Source organism: Canis lupus, chromosome 14 (genome assembly GCF_011100685.1).
Source record: "Canis lupus familiaris isolate Mischka breed German Shepherd chromosome 14, alternate assembly UU_Cfam_GSD_1.0, whole genome shotgun sequence".
Taxonomy (NCBI): Eukaryota; Metazoa; Chordata; class Mammalia; order Carnivora; family Canidae; genus Canis; species Canis lupus.
In genome coordinates this window covers 53,461,704-53,483,969 of record NC_049235.1, presented here as the reverse complement: position 1 = coordinate 53,483,969, position 22,266 = coordinate 53,461,704, and the positions used below count along the sequence as shown (strand labels likewise).

Genomic DNA, 22,266 nt, shown 5'->3' with positions numbered 1-22,266 from the left:
TTATGATAAAATGTAGTATAAATAAAGCTTATAATGATCTAGCATAACAATGCCAACATTTCCTTTTAAAAAATTAAATGAAAATGAAATTCAATGGCAGTTTAAATTTTTTCCCAGAAAAAAATAAACTCCTAATTTTCTCAAATACCTACTCTGATTTATTATTTTTCTACAGTATATGATTTATTAAAATATTTTTGTATTTTTACTTCTACCGCATGTGATTTATAAAAATACCTACTTCACACACTAAAAATCAACACATAAAATATGTTCACATATAAATCCCAGAATGGCAGAAATTTAAATATTTTAAGCTAATTTTTCCTACTAATGCAATTTTTCCTATCAATGCATTATTAGCATTTAACTAAGAATTTCATTTAATTTTGTGGTGGTAAAAATACTAAGAATGGCTTTCCCCTGAAACTTTGTTTTTCTTAATTCTGCTTTTTAAAAAATCTATGAAAATGCTGGGGGCAAAAAAATCACATTATAGACATGTATACAAAATCACATGTTCACAGAATCCAATTATATACATACCTAATTGTACAGAATTTTTAAGAGCTAATCTTTCTGATGTATTCTAGAGAGAAATTTTCTAAAAGTTTGAACAAAATTTTTCTCAAGAAAAGCACCTAGGTTTACTTTTGCTACATTTTAGTGACCTCCAAAGAATATAATTAAATCTAAAAACTATTTTTTTATGTTTTTACTAAATGCCTAATATTTTCCCAGAAGTAAGATAATTACTAGGAAGAATACAAGAGAAGAATAAGTTCCTGCCTTGGCAAAAATTAAATTCTAGTCAATGACAGAAAAGTAAAAGTATAGAAAGCAATTCTAGGAGAACACAAAGCAAAATACCCAGTAGGATTAAGTTAGGAGGGTTAGCCTCTTCTGTAGTGCTAATCGGTAGCAAAAGAGGATGGGACTGGCATCAATAGGATTCCAAGTTTTCATACATGTCAGATGACAGGACTTGTGGTTAGACATTGTCAAATTAAAGGATTCTTACTTGAAATACTCTAAAAACACATATGAGTAGAAAAGTTCAATTTTCTAAAAGCCTTTTTTTTTTTAGTCTGAGGTTACCTTACCAGTCAAAATATGGTCTGCAACATGGCCCTGGCTCAAAGTTGTCCAGTAGCTAACATACTGAGTACCTGCAGTATCACTTCAATACCCAATAGGCAGTATGTGTGATCATGGTAAAATGCACAAACAAGTTGATACCACATGCGTCTTCAGGTCTCAACAAACTGCAAGCAACACATACGAAATACTTAATACTATCCTGGTTCACTACCAATAAAATATGGAGCTTGCAGTTCAAACCTTTGAATTTTATTCTGGAGTTTTCCACTAATTATCTGTGCAAACCCTGACAAGTCACTTCTCTAAGGCTAACCTGTGTTATTCCTAAGGAACTTCTTACTCCGTAATTCTAACACATTATGTGCTCAGCTTCCTCCCCACCTTCCTGAATGGAAAGGACAAATGAGAGTGGAAGATGTGATATCTCCAACATAACCAAGTCAAGAGGAAAAGGTTCTGGCAGCCAGACATCCAAAGGATTTCAGACAACAGAAGCAGAAAGTGGTTGTTTATGCCCTAATAAGAAACAGAGAAGATGAAAACTGACCTACGTCAAAGTTGCTCTGAAGAAGGAAGCCATTTCAGAAGACTAGAGTCTCTAAAATAGTATGATTCTATATTTGGTTATTTAAGAATTCTGGATTTCCCCAGAGGACTTTTAACTGGGTTTTCATCATCAGAAAGCATTTATTGAATGCTTAATTTAATTGTATGAATTGCTACACCAAAAAGACTTATTACATAGTCATGGTCCTTGGATCTCTGGGGCTTTTAAAATCTGGGTCAAACAACACTAAAAGGGACATGTTCAAGAACATACAGATAGGAGACTAAATATATTTAACCAAAAGGTTTTTTAAATTCAATTTTTGGAATATTTCCATCCCAGACTACTAATTTGAAGAGAGAAAAAAAACCTTTCTGAACTAAATAGAAAATAATTTTTTTAAAAAATAAAATTTTACAAATAAATTCAATAATGAGGCACCTGGGTGGCACAGTGGGTTAAAAGAATCAGACTCTTGGCTTCAGCTCAAGTCATGATCTCAGGGTTGTAAGATCCAGTCCGTGTTGGGCCTGTGATCAGCAAGGAGTCTGCTTGAGATTCTCCCTCTCTCTCTCTGTCCCTCCTGCCCATCCTCTAAAATAAATCCTTAAGAAAATAATTTAATAATAGGATATCAACACTGAAAACATAAGAAAGGCCAAGTCTAAGAATCTGCCTCATAAACAAAAAGTGAATCACTGCAGGGGAAAAAATGAGCTTTACAAGGGTCTATTTAACAGGCGTTTGCATTCAGATTAGAGGTGGTGACCTGAAGCTGAATTCCCTGCTCTTCATGATGATATTTCTATCATTTCAGGGTAATACTAGATAATGGCCGACCACAGATGATTATGTTAACTGAAGACAATTATGTTATACATTGATGAAGAATTGGAGAAAATCTCTTAGATTTACCTGCATGTTAAAATCAAGGCCTTTTACTGCCTCTGATGGTAAAATAGTAATGCTTGTTAGAATATCCTTAAACTGTAAAAAATATTTTACAGTTTTATTTTATTTTGTTATTCTATTATTATTTATTTATCTATTTTATTTTATTTTATTTTATTTTTATTATTTTATTTTTTATAATTTATTTTATTTTATTATTTTATTTTATTATTTATTTATTTTATGCGAGAAAAACAAGCATAAGATAATTTACCACATGCAGTTCTCTGATCATCATCTAAACTAACTTAATCATTAATCCAGTGGCCCATCCCTAATATTCCAATATAAGGAGATAACTAGGCCATGCACCTATCAATTCTCATTGCCAAAAACAGCCACAAATACTATATCATTACTGTTTTGGTATCCATCAGATATTTAACAAAAATATGTTCAATCTATTTCTATATTTCTTTTACTTTTATTTTCTAGTACTGACTATAAATATATGCAGCTACTGTAATACATCAAATAAGGAATACTCCAGAAAGGAGTAAGAGAAAGGGAAAGTAGAAGAAACCATCTTAAATTCTTTTTAAATCCCAATAAAGTTATAATCACAAATAGTCAATTGACAAAACATCAATAAACACAACTTCCACTCATTTCTATGCAGTTGAGGAAAGCAAGGAATATTTCCAATAATATTCATAAACTCAAAAAAACACCTGTCCTTTTGGCAATCATTTCTTTCTAGTTTTTCAATTCAATGCCTTCTTTGTCTCTTTATAGTCTTTGGATATTAAAGAAAAAAGGAACAGATCTAACATCATTTGCAATTGTTCACTGACAAAATTAACTGTTGATGAGTTTCATACTTCTGAATTCTATCTCTTTTATTTATCATTATAAGCTAGGCCTATCCCACCCACAAGAAATTTTAGGTATTGTAGCAGACAGACTGTAAGGCCCTCAATGATCTCCACCTCCTGCTATTTATGATCTCATAAATTCCTTTCCTCTTACATGTGGGAAAGACCTGTGACTTGTTTTTAACTAAGTGGTCATGGTAAAAGTGATAGGATACCACTAACATGATTATGTTACATAAAACTGTAACTCCCATCATGCTAGCATACACTGAATCTTCTCCCTTGATGACTTTGATAATGAAGGTTTTCATGTGGAGATACCTACACAATAAACTGTGAGCAGCACCCACTCGACAGCCAACAAGGAACTGAGACGCTCAGTCCAACCACCCACAAAAAATTGGATCCTCCAAAAACCACATCAGATTGGGACTTGATCCTCAACCAGCTGAACCTTCAGATGAGACTACAGCCCTGATTGACACCATGACTGCAGTCTGTGAGTGACCATAAAGCAGACTAAGCCATGCTCAGGTTCCTGACCTAAAGAAACTGTGAGATAATAAATGTACTGCCTTAAACCATAAATTTGTGGTAATTTATTACACAACCAATACATACCACATACAGCATTAACAAAAAAGCAAAGAGATTTGGGGAGGTTATTTAGTGATTTTGGTTTAGGTTATTTTGATTTAAACATTTAAGGACAACATGAATAGGAATATATGATCTCCACACAGCTCCTTACTCATCCAGGCCAATCCAAGAGAAGTCAATTATTATCTGAAAACTATATAGCCACCATAGTGCTAGGCTTAGGAGTTTTCACTGCATAATTATATATGTTCCTTCATAACCAGGTTATTCTAAAAATCTGTCAATTACCTAATTGTACAGGTTACTACACTATTTAATAACTACCAATAATTTTAGTTGCTTACTAACATATAAGTCAGAATGATATTCTAGTCACATCAATTAAGAGTTATTTTATAAATAAACCTTTCTATATTTTCACATTTCATGGAAATGAAAGTATTTTAGAAGAGCACATACTAATGTTATTGTGATTATGCATTCACACACACATATACACAGATCTACACACACTACATGTATTACATTACACTGACCATATTTTTTATATATATATGTATATACATATAAATTTATAATGAGAATGTATGCTATTATATGTTTGAATATTTACATAAGTAAACCTATTAGGTATCTGTACATCATTTAAAATTCAGGTCAAATGTCATCTCCTTCATAATTTTTTTCTGAAACTCAGAATAGAACATTCCCACAGGCTGCTGTTTATCTATTTAATTCATCTTATCTTATGTTATACTTAGCTATTTACACTTGTATCTCCCCTACTATATTTTAAGTTTCTTGAGAGCAGTACTATGTCCTCTTCATCTTTAAATCCCCCAAAGACAGCATGCACTAAGTTTTTAAAGGAATTCATATGAAATCCAAATAAACTGTTCTTTGTTTTTATGTTTTGTTGTTTTTTTTTTTTTTTTTTTTTTAAGTAATGTGGGGCTTGAACTCACAACTCCGAGATCAAGAGCTGGATACTTAACTGATTAAGCTACCTAGGCAATCCAGCAACTGTTATTTCTTCACATTAATCTCACTAAAGAAAGGTAATATCCTTCTCTTGTTTTGTATGCACAACTACCACAGTACATTTTTTTTTAAGATTTTATTTATTTATTCATGAGAGACACAGAGAGAGAGAGAGAGAGACAGAGAGAGACAGAGATAGGCAGAGGGAAAAGCAGGCTCCATGCAGGAAGTCTGACATGGGACTCAATCCCAGGTCTCCAGGATCACGCCCCTGGGCTGAAAGCAGCACTAAACCACTGGGCCACCCGGGCTTCCTCACAGTATATATTAATTTGTGTTTTGTGAAATATGGATAACACTGATGGGCACATGCCAAAGATGGCATCTTATCAATGTGGAACCAAAAGAAGGAATCCCTCTCCTGGATAAACTGCTGTAAAATTGAGAAGTGGTTGGGTTTTGTGTAGAGGAAGAGGCTTGTGGAAAGGAAAGGTAGGAGTCTTGATTCATTGTACACCACCAGGGATCCAAGCTATGCTGAGACTTTGTAGTCTACAGCAACATCAGATAACCCAGAGAAGATTTCTGAAGAATTAAGCTTCTCAGGGGATTTTCAAGATCTCTGAATTCTCTACAGGCATCAGTTATTATTCTTTCTCCTGGAAACTTCTAGGCCTGGAAGTCCAGGCTCTTTTGCTGCTACTATGGACTCACATTTTAGATTAATGTAATACACATGCATTATAATCCAAATCCAGAAGAGAAGATTCACACTATACCAAAAGCACACAGTTATTTAAGAAGACAGAATAATATTGTCTAACTGTTAGCTTGCATTCATTCTGTATGTTGACGGAAAAACTATGCATTTCTCACTTGTTAAAATATTGAATTAGTTAAAAGATCTTTGACTACACCAATGGGCTATATAATAAAATGCAAATATGACAGTTATTCCTTCAGTCATCTACTCATTAAAACTTTTACTTAGTGTTAGATATGAGGCCATTTGATAAATGGTTTAAAAAATTAAATGCTGAGTTGTGCATGTTTGGTGACAGAAATCCACCAAACTAGCTGAAGGTGGACCTCTGATTAAATCCAGTAATGGTTATGAGCACAGAATTTAGGTATTAGACCTGGGTTTGAGTTCTGATTTCACTGTTTATTAGTTGTGCCCCATTGGGAAAGTTATTTTAATGTTTATATCCTTGTTTCTTCATCCATAAAATATATGCCTCATAGGGTTGTGATAAGGATTATGCTAATCATGATTTCCTGACCATAATCAACATAACAAGATAACAAAGATGATGACGATGATGATGATGATGATGATGATGGAGGAGGAGGAGGAGGAGATGATGACAGAGATAAAGAAGAAAGAGAAAAGGAAGAGGAGGAAGAGGAGGAAGAAGAGAATGTATCTTATTCTGAAGCTGCTTTTAACAACCACACCCTTAGCTCACTGCCTCTTTATGTACCACCTGGCCTTGGACAAAACCAAAAACCATAATGCCTGAACACGAAGACTTCAAAATCTACTGAGAAAAGTCTATAATGGTAAACTGTGCCATGTTATAATATAGATTAAAATCAGTGTCCTTTGGGAGCCTAGAAAAGACAACTGACCAGTGCAACCAAATAACCAATAAATCTCCAGATATTATAAGAAACCCCAGGAACCCTGAGCATCCAACCCTAAAAAAGAATCTGGATTTTAAAATTAAATTATAGGATGATTTTAATGAAATTACGATTAGAGTAAAAGTCAACTGCTTTTAACATGCTAGTTATTACATTGTCATTTCTCCAAATTGGCATGGATAGCATTTAGCATGACAATGGCCCTAGGTTTATTAAAGAACACAAGTTTGTAGCTAGTAAGGAAGAATAGACTATGTTCTTGGTATTCTCTTCTTCATAAACCTAGTTACTCTCTAGGGCCAAACGATCTCTAAATAACTACCAAAATCCCAGTGGTGTGTTTCAGCAAAATTAAAAAATAAAAAACACTCGGGATCCCCGGGTGGCGCAGCGGTTTGGCGCCTGCCTTTGGCCCAGGGCGCGATCTTGGAGACCCAGGATCGAATCCCACGTCGGGCTCTCAGTGCATGGAGCCTGCTTCTCCCTCTGCCTATGTCTCTGCTTCTCTCTCTCTCTCTGTGTGACTATCATAAATAAATAAAAATAAAAAAAAAAAAAAATAAATAAAAAAAAAATAAAAAACACTCTCCTAAAATTTCCATGGAATCACAAAAGACCTCAAAAAGACAAGGAAATCCCCAGAAAGAAGAACAAAGCAGAAGGTATCACACTTCCTGTTTTCAAGCTATATTAAAGCTAGAATTATCGAAACAGTATGGAATTGGCATAAAAACATACACACATAGACCAGTGGAACAGAATCAAGAGTCCAGAAATAAACCCAAGTGTATGCAGTCAACTGATACTTGACAAAGGACTAAAAAATACTCAACAGAGACAAGACAGAAGATATTTTCAATAAATGGTGCTAGGATAACTGAATATTCATATATTAAAAAATGAAACTGTATCTATATCTTTTACCACTCACAAAAGTTAACTCATCACAAGGATATTTTTTGCTTTTTTCCCTTTCTTTTCCTTTCATCATATTTATCTGAGAAAACAGAACCTACAGTGGTAATCACTGCATAATACCTGTGTATCAGACAATCATGCTATGTGCCTAGACTTCTAGAGTAATGTATATCAATTATTTCTCAATAAAACTGGGATTTTTAAAAAGTATCTACTTTGTGGTTAGGAGGTATGTTTACATTACACAGATTTTACAAATACATACACACACAAGACTGGATAAAAATGAAAGAGAAGCCCATAGAAGTAAAATCAGGTCAAAAATATTTTGATATGTCAGCTGCTAAGCATGTATGCTTATTTTGTGAATTCTCCCATAATTCCATGCAGAAGACTAATTTCATCTTCTTAAGAAGCTTTTCAATGCATGTATATTTCCCAGAAGCATGGATTCTGCTATAGATTAACATAATGTCAAAAATCTATTTAATAAGAAAATGCTTCCTATGGTAAAAAACTCAAATGCTTACAATGCTTTTAAAAACGTTCTACAAACATTTGTGTAATAAGGATAAACACAAGACCTTTACCAAACTTTTATGTTCTATATTGAATATCTTGTTTGTACACAAAGCTGAAAGAAGTAGCAAAGTTATCTAACATTTATAACGCATAAATATGTAACATGTAATAGTCACAGAGAACCAGACTATGTTCAAAAAGCTACTGACACATTAAAAAGCACAGTGCTATAAACCAATCTATTATGTATGATAAAAGATCTTCTTCTCATTAAAATATATTTTATTAAATAAATGATAAACATAATAATTGGCTTTTCCATATTCATACTTCCATTATATTTTTTAAAAAATTCAACATTTTGGTTACTGTGTAATATATGTAGTTGATGACACAAAAGGTGTCAAAACTTCAGAAATATCTGTTTATTATAAAAATTTTAGTGAGTTGTTAATTTCTTTATTGTAAATTGTACTTTACCTCAATTCAATACTAATTATCAGATGCAAAATAAAGCAGAATAAGATATAAATAAGCTTGTAAAAAATTCAAGAAACTTACAACATTAATGTTATAATGTTGTTACTTATGCTTACAGGAAAAATCATGAATAAACGAGTCATTTCTGTAACAAATTTATAACTGATGACTACCATACCAGTTCTTAAAAATTATGTGTATTCAAATGTTACCTATACTATGCCATGTTAAAAAGTCTTAGATCTGCTAAGCTTTCATGCTGATCCATCAGCTTAGAAAATGTTTGTAAAATTTTTTAAAATGCAGTGTAAACATTTCAGCCCTGAACCTTCTTTCTATGCCTTTGAACCTTCTCTTTCATGTGCAATACCTGACGGCCCACGGAGAATAGCTGCTGAAAGCCCCAAAGATGGGTAAAACAGAATTTCTGACTCAGGAAATAAAGATCAGCTGAACAGGATTCCCAGATGGCAATCCAGATCAATGGAAAAGCAAGACCAGAAATTTACAGTATCTATCCTACACAGTATAGCATGAAGGTTGTATTTCATTGCTAGTAACAAAACTCCCAGGGGCCAAGAAAAAAAGGAGATACAAAGATTATAAATCCAGTAATGAGAAACTACACTTTATTTTGACATTTTTCTCTAAGTGGAATTAGAAACTCCACTACCTTTATTTGGAATCACTGATATGGTCAATCATTTCTGCAACTAAACAACTGCATTCCACTAAAACAATTAGAGCAATCATGAGAGGTGGATTAATGTTTATGGAAAATTCCTTGCAAATTTCCAGCACCTATCATCAGGTTAGATGGAAATGGCTTCTGTGTTTTATGCCTAGAAAAATAATGATTTAGTTAAATTTCAAATTTTGTGAAGAAAAACTCAGAAAAGACCTATTAATAACAAAAATCAATATTTTATAAGCAAATTTTAAAACTTAAAACATTTCATTACAATGCTGCCAAGTCTGAGGGACTCAGTAATCCATGCCAAACAGGAATTACCTCTACCAATACCCCCATTTTTGGTGGCACTCAAGTTGATATTTTAGTATTTCCTAACTCATAAGGCTACCCTTTTCCATTTTGGGCATGTTTTTATTCTCAGCACGTGTACATCCAAATAACTTGTATCTACGTGGTCTTATTCTGACTAGTGAGGCTATATAAAATAAATTCCCATTCTACACAACTATTCTTTAAAACACTGTGCACTATTCAATCCTTCCTATCTCTTGAATTCTGCACTAAACAACCCAGCAGTTCCTTGTCCTAATTCTCTTATGTCATCGTTCCCCAATCCTTTGAAACCATGGTTATCTCCAGATAAACTTTAGTTTCAGTTAAATGTGACACTGTAAACTGAATATGGTACTACAGATATGAGTTATCCATTTCACAGCACCCTCCACATGCTAATCTAGACACCATGGGTTTTTTAGTTTGCATTGGATTTTTATAGTCAAGATCCATATATTCACTGCCTATTAGATGCCTTCACTTGGATTTCCTACAAACTCCTCAAAGTCAAAATGTCCAAAATTAAATTGATCCTCTTTCTCCTTCACTTCTCTACTTCATCACACTCCAAATATGCTTCCCCTCCTAATTTCCTGTATCAGTGCCTATACTAAAAATAGCCACAAACCTGCCAGCATCCTATATTCCTCCTTCATACTCATGTCTGTCATCCAAGTGACCATCACACCCCATCACACTGACCATGCAATTTAACAATCGGGCTCTATGCCAAACTGCTAAAGTCTAAATTCTTGCTCTCCCCTAACAAGCTGTGTGGCCTTGGACAAGTAACCTAGCCTTTCCATTACTTAGTTTCCTCATCTGTAAAATGAAAATGAAATGAAAATAATACAGACATACCTCAGAGCTACTGCAGGTTTGGTTCCAGACCACTTCAATAAAGTGAATTATCACAATAAATAAGTTAAATAGTTTTCACAGTGCATAAAAGTGTTATATTTATAGTATATTGTAGTGTACTAAGTGTTATATTTATAGTATTAAAGTGTTATATTTATAGTATTTTGTAGTGTACTAAGTGTGCAATAATAGCTTTAGAACCAAAAAAAGAAAAACCCAATGTACATAACTTAACTTAAAAATGCTTTATTGTTAAAAAATGCTAACCATCATCTGAGCTTTCAGGTCATCATCATCTTTTTGCTGGTAGAGGGTCTTGACTGGATGTTGATGGTTGTTTGACTGCTTGACTGATCAGGGTGGTGTTACTAAAGGTTGGGGTGGCTGTGGCAATTTTTTTTTTTAAGAGCAAGAGAGAGAGAGAGTGGGGAAGGGCCAAGGAAGAAGGGGAAAGAGAATCCTATTGCAGCTCTAGGAGCAGCACAGAGTACAATGCAGGGCTCGATCTCACCACTCTGAGATCATGACCTGAGCCCAAATCAAGAGTCGGATGTTAAACCTCCTGAACACCCAGGTGTGTCAATTTTTAAAAATAAGACAACAGTGAACTTTGCAACATAGACTCCTTTATGAACAGTTTCTCTGTAGGATGTGATGCTGTTTGATAGCCTTTTACCTACAGAGCTTCTTTCAAAATTGGGGTCAATCCTCTCAAATCCTACCACTACTTTATCAACTAAGTTTGTGTGATATTCTAAATCCCTTGTTACTTCAACAGTCTTTACAGCATCTTCCCCATGAGCAGATCCCTTCTGAGAAACCACTTTCTTTGCTCATCTAAGGAGCAACTCCTCATCCTTTAAAGTGTTATCATGAGACTGTAGCAATTCAGTCACAACTTCTGGTTCCACTTCTCATCCTAGCTCTCTTGACATTTCCACAACTTCTGCAGTTACTTCATTCCCTATCTCGAACCCCACAAAGTCTTCCAGGAGGGTTGGAGTCAACTTCTTCCAAATACCTTTTAATGTTGATATTTTGACCTCTTCCCAGAATCATGAATGTTCTCAGTGGCATCTAGAATGGTGAATCCTTTCCAAAGATCCTCAATTTACTTTGCTTGGATCCATAAGAGGAATCACTGTCTGGCAGCTACAGCCTTATGAAATATACTTATTAGAGAACAAGACTTGAAAGTAAAAGTTACTCCTTGATCCTTGGGCATAACAATGGATGTTATATGAGGAGGCATGGAAACATTAATCTCATACTATGTTTCCATCAGAGCTCTTGGGTGACCAGGTGCACTGTCAGTGAGTAAAAATATTTTGAAGATTTTTAAAAATTTATTCATGAGAGACAGAGAGAGAGAGAGAGGCAGAGACATAGGCAGAGGGAGAAGCAGGCATCCACAGGGAGCCTGATGTAGGACTAAATCCCAGGACCCTGGGATCACGACCTGAGCCAAAGGCAGATGCTCAACCACTGAGCCACCCAGGTGCCCCTTTTTAAAAATATTTTGAAAAGAATTTTTTTTTCTGAGTGGTAGGTATCAACAGTAGGCTTAAGACATTCATTAAACCTTGCTGTAGACAGGTGTGCTGTCATCTAGCCTTTGTTGTTCCATTTATAGACACAGGCTGGGTAGATTTAGCATCATTATTGAGGGCTTTAGGATTTTTCAGAATGGTGAATATGTATTGGCTTCAACTTAAAGTTTCCAGGTGCTTTAGCCTCTAACAAGAGTCAGCCTGTCCTTTGAAACTTTGAAGCAAGGAATTGACTTCTCCTCTCTAGCTATGGAAGTCCTAGCTGTCACCTTCTTCCAATATAAGGCTATTTTGGCTATACTGAAACTCTATTTTTTAGGGTAGCCCCCCTCATTACCTTAATTAGATCTTTTGGATAACTTGTTGCAACTTCTATCTTAGCACTTGCTGCTCCACCTTGCACGTATATGTTAGGAAGATGACTTCTTAAAACTCATGAACCAAACTGCTAACATCCAACTTTTTTTTTGCACCTTCCTCACCTCTGTCAGTCTTCATAGAATTGAAAAGTTAGGGACTTGCTTTGGCTTAGGCTTAGGCTTAAGGAATGTCATGGCTAGTTTGATCTTCAGGTATGGTTTGTGGCACACCCAAAACAATTACAATAGTAACATTAAAGATGATTGATCACAGATCAGGTCATCATAACAAATAATAATGAAAAAGTCTGTAATATTGCAAGAATTGCCAAAACGTGACACAGAGACACTAAGTGAGCAAATGTTATTGGAAAAATGGCACCGATAGACTTGCTTGATGTAGGACTGCCACAAACTTTCTATTTGTTTTTGTTTTTTTAAAGCAGTGTATGCAAAGTGCAAAAAACCCCACAAAGTATGCCTGTATTTTCCTCATATGGGTGCTATAAGCACTAAATTGATTTCTATTTGTTTATTGTTTAGAAGAGTGATCAGCAATAACCTACAGTGAGTGCATAATAAATGTTAGCTGTTGTGATAACCATTATTGTCACCTCCTGAGAATCTCTCAGCTCTGCTTATCATTCTCACCACTACTTACTCAGTTTAGGTCCTTTAGTTTAGTTTCGTCTACATTACTGTCACAGCTTCATAACGGTTGTCTCTGTTTCTCTTCTCACCAAATTCTTAATCTCATACCTTTGATCATGCCATCCCCTAGTTCTTTTTTTCCTAAAGGTTTATTTATTTCAGAGAGCGAGATCTCCACATGAGTAGGGGGAGGGGTAGAGGGAGAAGGAGGGAATCCTGGAGTAGACTCCTTGCTGAAGACAGAGTCCACCAAGGGGCTTCTTCATCCCAGGATCCTGAGATCATGACCTCAGTTGAGACCAAGAGTCCGATGTTTAACCAGGTGAGCCAACCAGGCACCCCACCTCTCCTAGTTCTAAATGCCTCTGTGGTTTACTACCATCCTCAGGCCAAGTGCAAATTATTGATCATAGTTTACAAAACCCTAGATGATCAGGTAAATTTCTCTGACCACATTGATCACCTCTGTTCTTCCAGCATGTGATGTTTGAGTCATATTGATGAACTTGAACTAGCTCAAAAACAGAGGCTCCCATTCTACTTTCTAAGTGAATTACTGAAGTTGGCCAAAACTGCCTGAGATTCTGCTGCCCACCCACCTACTCATCCCATTTATGTTTGCTTACCTTCCAGTTGAAAAAGACTAAATGATACGAGACGCCATTATACAGGAATATTTTCATGGGTTTCCTACACGTCCACTTTAGCAAGAATCCTTTCAGATCCATTCTTTTCAAAGGGTGGTTGGAAGATCAGTAGTATCAGCATCACCTGGGAGCTTGTTAGAAAAGTTAATTATCAGGCCCTGCAGCGATGTATTGAATCAGAATTTCTGGGGGTGGGCCCAGGAAACTGTTTTGGAACAAGCTCTTTTAGGGATTCTTATCCATGCCAATATTTAAGAAGCTCTGATGAAAATGATGCATGACTGAGTCTTCACTCTTACATGCAAGAACCAAAAATACTATTGATACAAATATGAATTACAAAATACATTAAGTAAAGGATACAATACTGAAAAAATTATGATGAACTTAAATCAATCCTTTATAATTCATAAGCAAAATAGCAGCATTTAATGATGACCAAGTTAAGACGTCCTAGCCTATATGCAGATAAGAAAACATTCTGTAAGAAAATATTGGTAATTCCAGACACCTGTTTTTAGAGCATGAGCAGTTGGAGCTACAACTTACCAAGTATTCCGTAACACTCTGACTTCTGATAGAATATTAGAATCCTTAGTAGACTCCCAGAGTGAGCTGGATTTTGTTATTGAAAGCTATATTCTAGTAAACCTTAATAACTTACTTAATAAGTTTTACTTATTATTTTACTTTATTTATTATTTTTACTTATTTTTATTTTACTTTACTTATTATTATTAATAAGGTTTACTACTTACTACTTACTAGTAAGTAAGTTATTAAGGTTATTAGTAAGTAGTCCTTAATTGTTCGCAGAAGTAAAAACCCATGCATTTTTTTTTCACTTCTAAGAAAGAAAAACAGAATGTATATTCGGGGATTAACTTAATTCTAAAACAGAGTCACCCTGTCCAACCACTTTGAGAATTGCTGCTCTAAAGAGCAGAGCAATCTTCACTGCTAACCTTTGTACATGAGTCAAACTGCCTACAACAATCCAGAGTTCCCCTCTGGGAAACCTCTCCTCTCCCCATTCCCCCATTCTGAGATAGCTGTCCCTTCACTGTCTTTCTCGACCACCCTGTGCAAACCTCGATAACTGTACTTATGGTGTAGTGAAATAATATGTTAACTTCTGTGTGTCAAGATCTTTTCAAAGCCTGATTCTGACTAAGAAAGGAGTAGTCAAAGGAATTCTAGGTTGATATATAACCAGTCATTTACTATATCTGTCTATTCTTAGCTTTATCACATCCTTTTTCTATCCTCAGTCATTTTGAAAACCATTAATTTTTCCCATTTTGAAAATCATGCTTTAATGATGACAAATTTCACAGAGAATAAGAAATTATGCATAAGGACAGTATGAGTGGCATAAATTCTCTATTAATTCATTCATAATCTGGAATGAGAGCACAGTTTCTATTAAGACTTCACATTCTTTTTTGCCATTCTCATTCATAAATGTTACAAAACATTCAACCACTGTGAAGTCAAGAAATCGTCAGTGGAAATATGGCAACAGACTCCAGTAGGAAGACAACTATACTGGGAATCAAAAGATCCAGGTTTTAATCTCAGCTTGACTAGTAAATACTGGTTAAAATATCTTAAATTATCAAGGCCTCAGATTCCCTAATCCTAAAATGGAGGTAAAGGATGCTTAAGATCCCTCTTAATGGGAATAATGAAAGTCCCATGGGTGGGACTAAGATCTAAATAAAGTAATGCATATACTGTACATTGTCAACAACATTCATACAGCATTCATAATCATAATTCTATGATAATAAACAAGGTACTACATGGGATCTGCTCCAAAGTAGAATCTACACTTGTTAAACCAAAGTTAAAATTTTTCCTTAAGACTATAAAATTATTTTCACCTGCCAGGTTTAGAGAAGCATTATTTGGATGCAGGCTTTTGCTGTATCTGCTGTGGTCTACTCTAAGTGCATATAATGTAAAAGCAAAATTGGGGGGGGGTCCCAACTTCCACAGGTATTCCTCAAAGGATCATCTTAGACTGGGAGTCTAGACTCAGAGAATGTGGAGAATGAAAGGGTGAGCCCCCTTGGAGAATTGGAGACAGAAGGCCCAAAGCTTTAAGAGAAGAGGACTCTGTGAAACAACCCTTTTCCAAACTTGCTCACATCATTGCCAATCGCTCCTTCCGAATTAATACTTAATCATAATTACCTTATGCATTTTAAAATTTTAATCTCATATACTTCACTATTATTTTTGCTCACTTTATACTATATTTCCTTATATCACTGTTTAGCTTCAATTGTTTAGGTGTCACATACTTATTCTTGGAATTTTTAACTCTTACCCTTATTTTTGGAAATGGAGTACTCATCTTTTCCCTACTGTTCCCATTTAAAGCTATCATTTTAGATGTCTTTATCGCTATCATTTTGAGTGTCTTAAATGTTTTCAATTTTTTTAGTTCAACTTCTAATTTTAATAATATTCTAGATCTTCCTTACCTTCTTTTCCTTTGGTCACTTTTATTATGTTTTGTAACTTGTCTTTATTATGGCCAGTAAAAAGCAAGTCCAGAAAAGGGCTAAAAGTAAAGAAAGTCATCATCAGCCAAAAAGATGGCAGTTTTCCTCCTTACAAAGGGAAAGCCACTCTGGTTCCGGATAGATTCTTTAGTTCAGTCCTGGATGGCTCTCCAAAGGAACTTACACACCCAGGGGACAGAGCTAACCCACAGACCAGTTCTCTCCCCCAAAGCTGTAAGGCTCTCTCTGCAAATGCCATCTGGATCTGCTCCAATGGTGCCATTTGTTAACTTTTCAAACTATCCACCGTGTGTATTTTAAAATCTGTAACTCTTGGGCATCCCTGGGTGGCTCAGTGGTTCAGCGCCTGCCTTTGGTCCAGGGTGTGATCCTGGAGTCCCGGGATCGAGTCCCGCGTCAGGCCCCGGGCATGGAGCCTGCTTCTCCCTCTGCCTCTCTCTCTCTCTCTCATGAATAAATAAATAAAATCTTAAAAAAAATAAAATCCGTAACTCCAAAATATGTAACCAATAGAGTTTGGGTCATTCTCCTAAGAGAAATGAGGAGGTATTATAACCAAAGGGATGATAGGAAAATACATATTTTATAAACATCATTCTGGCCACTATGCTAGAGAATCTGCTAGCAAAGTGTCCATGGACACAAAAGTGTCCATGAAGAACTAATTCAGCCATTCGACAAATATGTATTATGTAACTACCAAGTGCCTGCACTCTGATAAGCACCGATATAGTGGGAGGAAAAAAGATAAAGTAGGAAAAGCCACATACCAGAAATATGTATAGTTAATACATACTTTAGGAGACTTTTGCATTAGGACAAGCAAGAGCTGAAAGTGTCTTAGATTCTGACAGTGGTACTGGAGATAGGGAAAAAGTAGACTGACTCAGGTAATATTCCAAAAGAAAACTGAAGTATTTGATGATTCAAAATAAAATAACTGTGTAAGTCATGTTACTTTATGTTTCATACAAGATTTATAAATTTTCATTTGTTTAGAGAACTCAGTTCACTTTACTTTAGTTCTTTTTCCATGAGTTCAGTCTTTCTATTTGGTTACTGTTTCCAATCTCTAATTCTCTAATACAAGTTAAAAGTTCAGAATTCCATAACTCTAATATTTTCAGGCAAACAGACTCAGGTCCACCAACCATCACTACTGGGTTCATTCTGGGAGCTGAACATCAATAAGTATAAAGGCACTGTGGAGCTAGAAATAACACAACCTTCTGGAAATAAAGCATTATCTTACATTCCAACCAGGAAAAGAAAAGAAGAAAGAATATTTAGGAAGAGATGCACGGCTAGAAGCATTCACCTATAGTGCAAAGGGGAAGTTAGGGATTAATACCATAAATCTGTAGCTGTTTCAAAGGATTTAACTGAAATGGAAATAAAGTCTAATAGGTAACTGTACAACAATGAAATAGGAAGAGTACTATGTATCTTAGTCCCTCTCATAATCAAGCTCACAGGGTTGTGCTTTGATAATATATCTTTGGGCTTTATAGAAACAGACACAAGAGACCCTTCAGAAAGTCTGTTGTTGGAATGTTGGCGAGGATACAACTCTCTCTATTACTCATTACTCCCATGTAAGGCCTGACATGAGAAATCTCTTAGAATTTAGTCCATGGAATGGCATTCCCTTTACTGAAGAATGCTATTCTTCCTTCTTTTTTCAAAATGGATATTCTGTAACTAACTACATTCCACTTTAACTACCAGGAATCTCAAGGCAAAATAGGAGCTTAACTACACAGGTCTCTATGCCTGGTTTTGGTAGTCATCTTTCATTTTTTGACCTTCTGTACTGCATCATGTGTCTAGATAAGCTCCTGTAACCTTTAACAACTGCTCCATAACAAACAGCCCCCAACTTAGTGGCTTAAAACAACTATTTATTATTTTTCATAATTCAACGAGATAGCTGCGTCGTTCTTCTACTAATCTGGCATGGGTTCAGTCATGCAGCCGCATTCACCTGGTAGGTCAGCCAGGGGCAGAACTCACTTGAGCCTGCTGGGCCTTGAACAGGCCATATCTCCCCATGTGGTCTTTCATCTTCACTGGAGACTAGAGCAGGCTTCTTCACATATGACAGCAGCATTCCAAGAAGGCAAGCTCCAAGGTGCAAGCAGTTATCAACTCTCTACTTGCATCACATTTGCTTATGTCCCACTGGCCAAAGTCACATACACACAAACCAGAGCTACTGTGGAAGGATGCAAATAGTGGAAGGGGTGATTCATTGCAGGCAATTAATGTAACAATCTACGATAGCAGCTCCCTAATGGGGCTATTTCTTCTTCTAATCCTAATACTGGAAGCATGTGATTTTTAACAAAGTTTCCTTCCTATCTGCTCCATATCTTATATTTTAAGAGCTAAAATATCCTTTATGGGTGTTCTAAGCTCATACTAGTCCAACATATCAGTGAATGAATGCTTATGTAGGATTCAAAAGTATTTTAAAATTTAAAATGCACCATATGCCACAGCAAATGCTCACTCCTAAATTCCTCAAGTTCTCATGGAAGAAATAAAAATTCCCTTAAATTTAAGTGCAAAAGCCTTTAAAAACATTAGTGCCAATTAGTCCCCTCCCCCATGAGAAAATGCATCATTCCACTGTTGATGTCCCATACTCAAGTTATTGAGGTAGAGGTACTTTGTACCTCTAATTAATATTAAATGTATTATCACTCAAGGATCCAAAATGTGTAGAATCTTAAAGTTAGAAAAAGAACCATTATCTTCTGATTTCTACACAAAGTATACTCCAAAGAGCAAGACAAGAAGATGCTGAGAAAAAAATCTTAATCTAAAAAAATAATATAAACAATCAAAAAAATCAACAAAAAAGGGCAAAAATTAAAGAAATTCATTTAACTTGTTTCATCTTACAAGTTGTTACTATTTTTAAGATGTCCTATGATAAGGTAACTTAAAGACGAATTGAACAGGAAAAAAACTTCTAAAGACATGACTATACCTCTTATGATTAGTTTTGATATGAACTTTTTATACCATTGGCTTTTTTAAAAACACCAATTCAATTTCAACTCAAGACTGTAAGTTTTTGTGAAATGCAATGTGTTTTGGAAAAAGGTGTGCATGTGTGACCTGAGGGGTGGCTGAACAGGTAAGGTTGGTCTCTTTGCACTGACAAGATTTGCACTATGACTAGGGACAGCATGCATAACTATAAAAAAAAGTCAAAACAGCCCTTCTGGCTGCAATTATGATGCCAAACAAGATGTTGTTCTGTGAATAGGTGGCAAAATGCTTCAGAGATTTTTCCACCAGGGGAGACAAAATGTGGAACTTTACTTATGCACAGAAGACTTTTTTTTTTTTTTTTTTTGTTAAATTAGGCCAACAGCAGAGTTATTTTTAGATTACTTACTTCACTTTCTCTTCTTAATGGGCTGGTATACAAAATAGGACAGAAAATGCACCATATGTCACAGCAAATGCTCAAATCCTAAATTCTTAAAGCTCTCATGGAAATAAAAGAGATCTCTATCTTAAACTATGAAATTTTCATTCAGATGAAATTAAGCCTAAAACTATTCTTATGGATATTTAACAGTTAACAAATAAATTATATACACCTTGTTTAAAAAAACAGTATTTTGGAGAATTTTTCTTTTAATCAGTTTTAGTAAAAATAAACAAAATTGTAAGGGAAGAGCTAAAGTGTGAATAAATGTGTTGACTTACATTTATGATTAAAGGTTAACATTTAACATACAGCATTTTCAAATTCTATAGTGACTAACATAGCTCTTGATTTCCTAAAGTTACAAAATTTAGATGACTCATCTACTTGCTCTTTCATAAAATCAATATAAAGTCTGTTCAGTTTCAATTTTGTAGAAAGACAAACTTTCAAAACTTTCTCCTTGTATTTCAACACTATGCACTCTCATTTTATGATTGCAATCATGCTCCACGAAACTTATATTGTTATTTGCATTTACAGTATCACAAATTATGATGATGAGCTAGAATGCATGACATTAAAGGTATCTATGCACATAATATGTGATACTGTAATGAGAAATATAATTGATTAAAAAAGAAATTCTCCCCCATTTTTATCAATGACATATATAATTTAAACTATACTGAGAAATATTGGACTTACTTTAAAATAGATTAATAAAGTCAACAAATATCATCACTCAGCAAAACATTTACCATATTCTTTGAAATGTCCTGATTTTATTGAGCAAACAAAACTGAAGGACAATAAAAGATCTGGCCCCTCTGTGGTGTTTAAACCACTGGTCAGCTTTCAATTAGGATGAGGAATACAGAGTGCTTATTCCCTTAAAAACAATCAAGTAAAACCTCTGAAGTTTTGGTACTCTCTTATAGTTTTATTACATTACAAATTGTGAGTGTTTCATATGTTAAATGTGCAGGTCTATTTGTTTTCCTGACAAACAGGGCAGACAAATATTACTAGATATAGTTCATCACTGTTTATAACCTAATTTTAAGATTCAGTGTAGCAACTGAGACATCTTTAAATTAATAGATATTTTGATATATAGAAATTAATTTCTAAATAAACACTGATCTGCTCACAAATCTGTAACTTTTCAACAAAAACAATTTTAAAATATAACCTCAATAAATAAATTTATGATGCAAAACTAGGAAACTAAAGAATACTATGATCATTTAATGTTGCTAAATTAATAGCATTAATGAAATTCTGTGTATAAAGACTACTTTAACCATACATTTTAATTCCTATGTTTAAAAATATATTTGAATAATCTTCATTTTGATACAATCCTCCATGCCTTAATTCTAAAATATAAACTAGAAGAATAATCTGGTCTAATTATGGGAAGAAGAATGTAAGGCTGAATACAAAAACTAGTTCTTAAAACTTGAAAGAAATCATATCTTGCCAATAATAGTATTAACAAAAGCAAAAAACTGAAGCACGGAAATCATAAATGGCTGCTTTTAGAGGAAAGCAGACTCTACATGGAAAACAGACAAGTCGACCTGCATGCAGAACTTCACCACATTTTGTGCTAGACACTGGTCTTGGTCCTGAAATAAAATTTCATACCTAAGTTATAGTTAAGTAATACTTTATAAAGTCAGGTCCATTAAGTCTAAAGAGACCAACCCTAGAGTAACAAAAAAGAAACAAGGTCCCCAAAATAAATATTATAATGCTAAACTTTTATTGAACATTCAACCTGGTTTATACTTTTTTTTTCTGGATCAAAATAATAAGTGTGGTAAGTACATGGAAAAAACTTTAGCAAAATATCCTGACATTTTTATCAGGTGATGTGACTGTGTCTAAGTAGGTTTATTTTTATCTTTCTCTATTTGGTCAATTGACATTTAAATTACTTAACACTAATTTTGTCATATATTTACTTCAGAATTTTACTGATGATGACCTCAAAGTAAGTACAATGGACTCCCAAACTTCTATATTTGATGAATAAGTATTTCTAGGGCTGGATGAGATATTAAAAAATACCATTCAAAATCCATTCTTTGGTTTAAACTGATCCATTATTCCCACTCGAAATGAAGCCCCTCCCATGACACAATATTGTTTAAGAATAATTACTAGACACACATGCACACACAGTAACCACTTTTTGAGCATGTGCTTTCTATTAGAGGATCACTAACACATGCTCCCAACATGAACGAGCTAAAGAATATGTACCACTTGCCAAACCTTTCTTCCACTGAGCACATATCGCCTCAGTAAATAATTATTTCCAGACAAATGGGAAAGGGGATTGTGCTCTTTGACTAAATTATCCAATGTATTTCCCTGGTACTGAAGGAGAGGGAAGACACAGGAGTATGAAGGATCTTTGAAACACTCTTTCTCATGCTTCCTTAGTGCCTAAAACCTATAAAGTCCAATATTTCCAAACTGATTCCCTCAGTGTGCACATGTAAAATGAGAGTTGATAGAACATAGGGGCTAGTGTATTAGAGGGCCACAGCAGTACTCTATGAAGAGCTCAGATCATAGTATACACAATGGTCTGGGCCACTAGAAGCAAAGGAGAG

General features: G+C 34.8%; 1 protein-coding gene across 10 annotated transcripts in view; it reads right to left on the bottom strand.

Annotated features, from left to right (window-relative positions):
• FOXP2 (forkhead box P2) overlaps positions 1 to 22,266 on the bottom strand; it is a 555,335-nt gene that overhangs the window by 511,178 nt on the left and 21,891 nt on the right. The gene's annotated exons all lie outside the window — the stretch shown is intronic.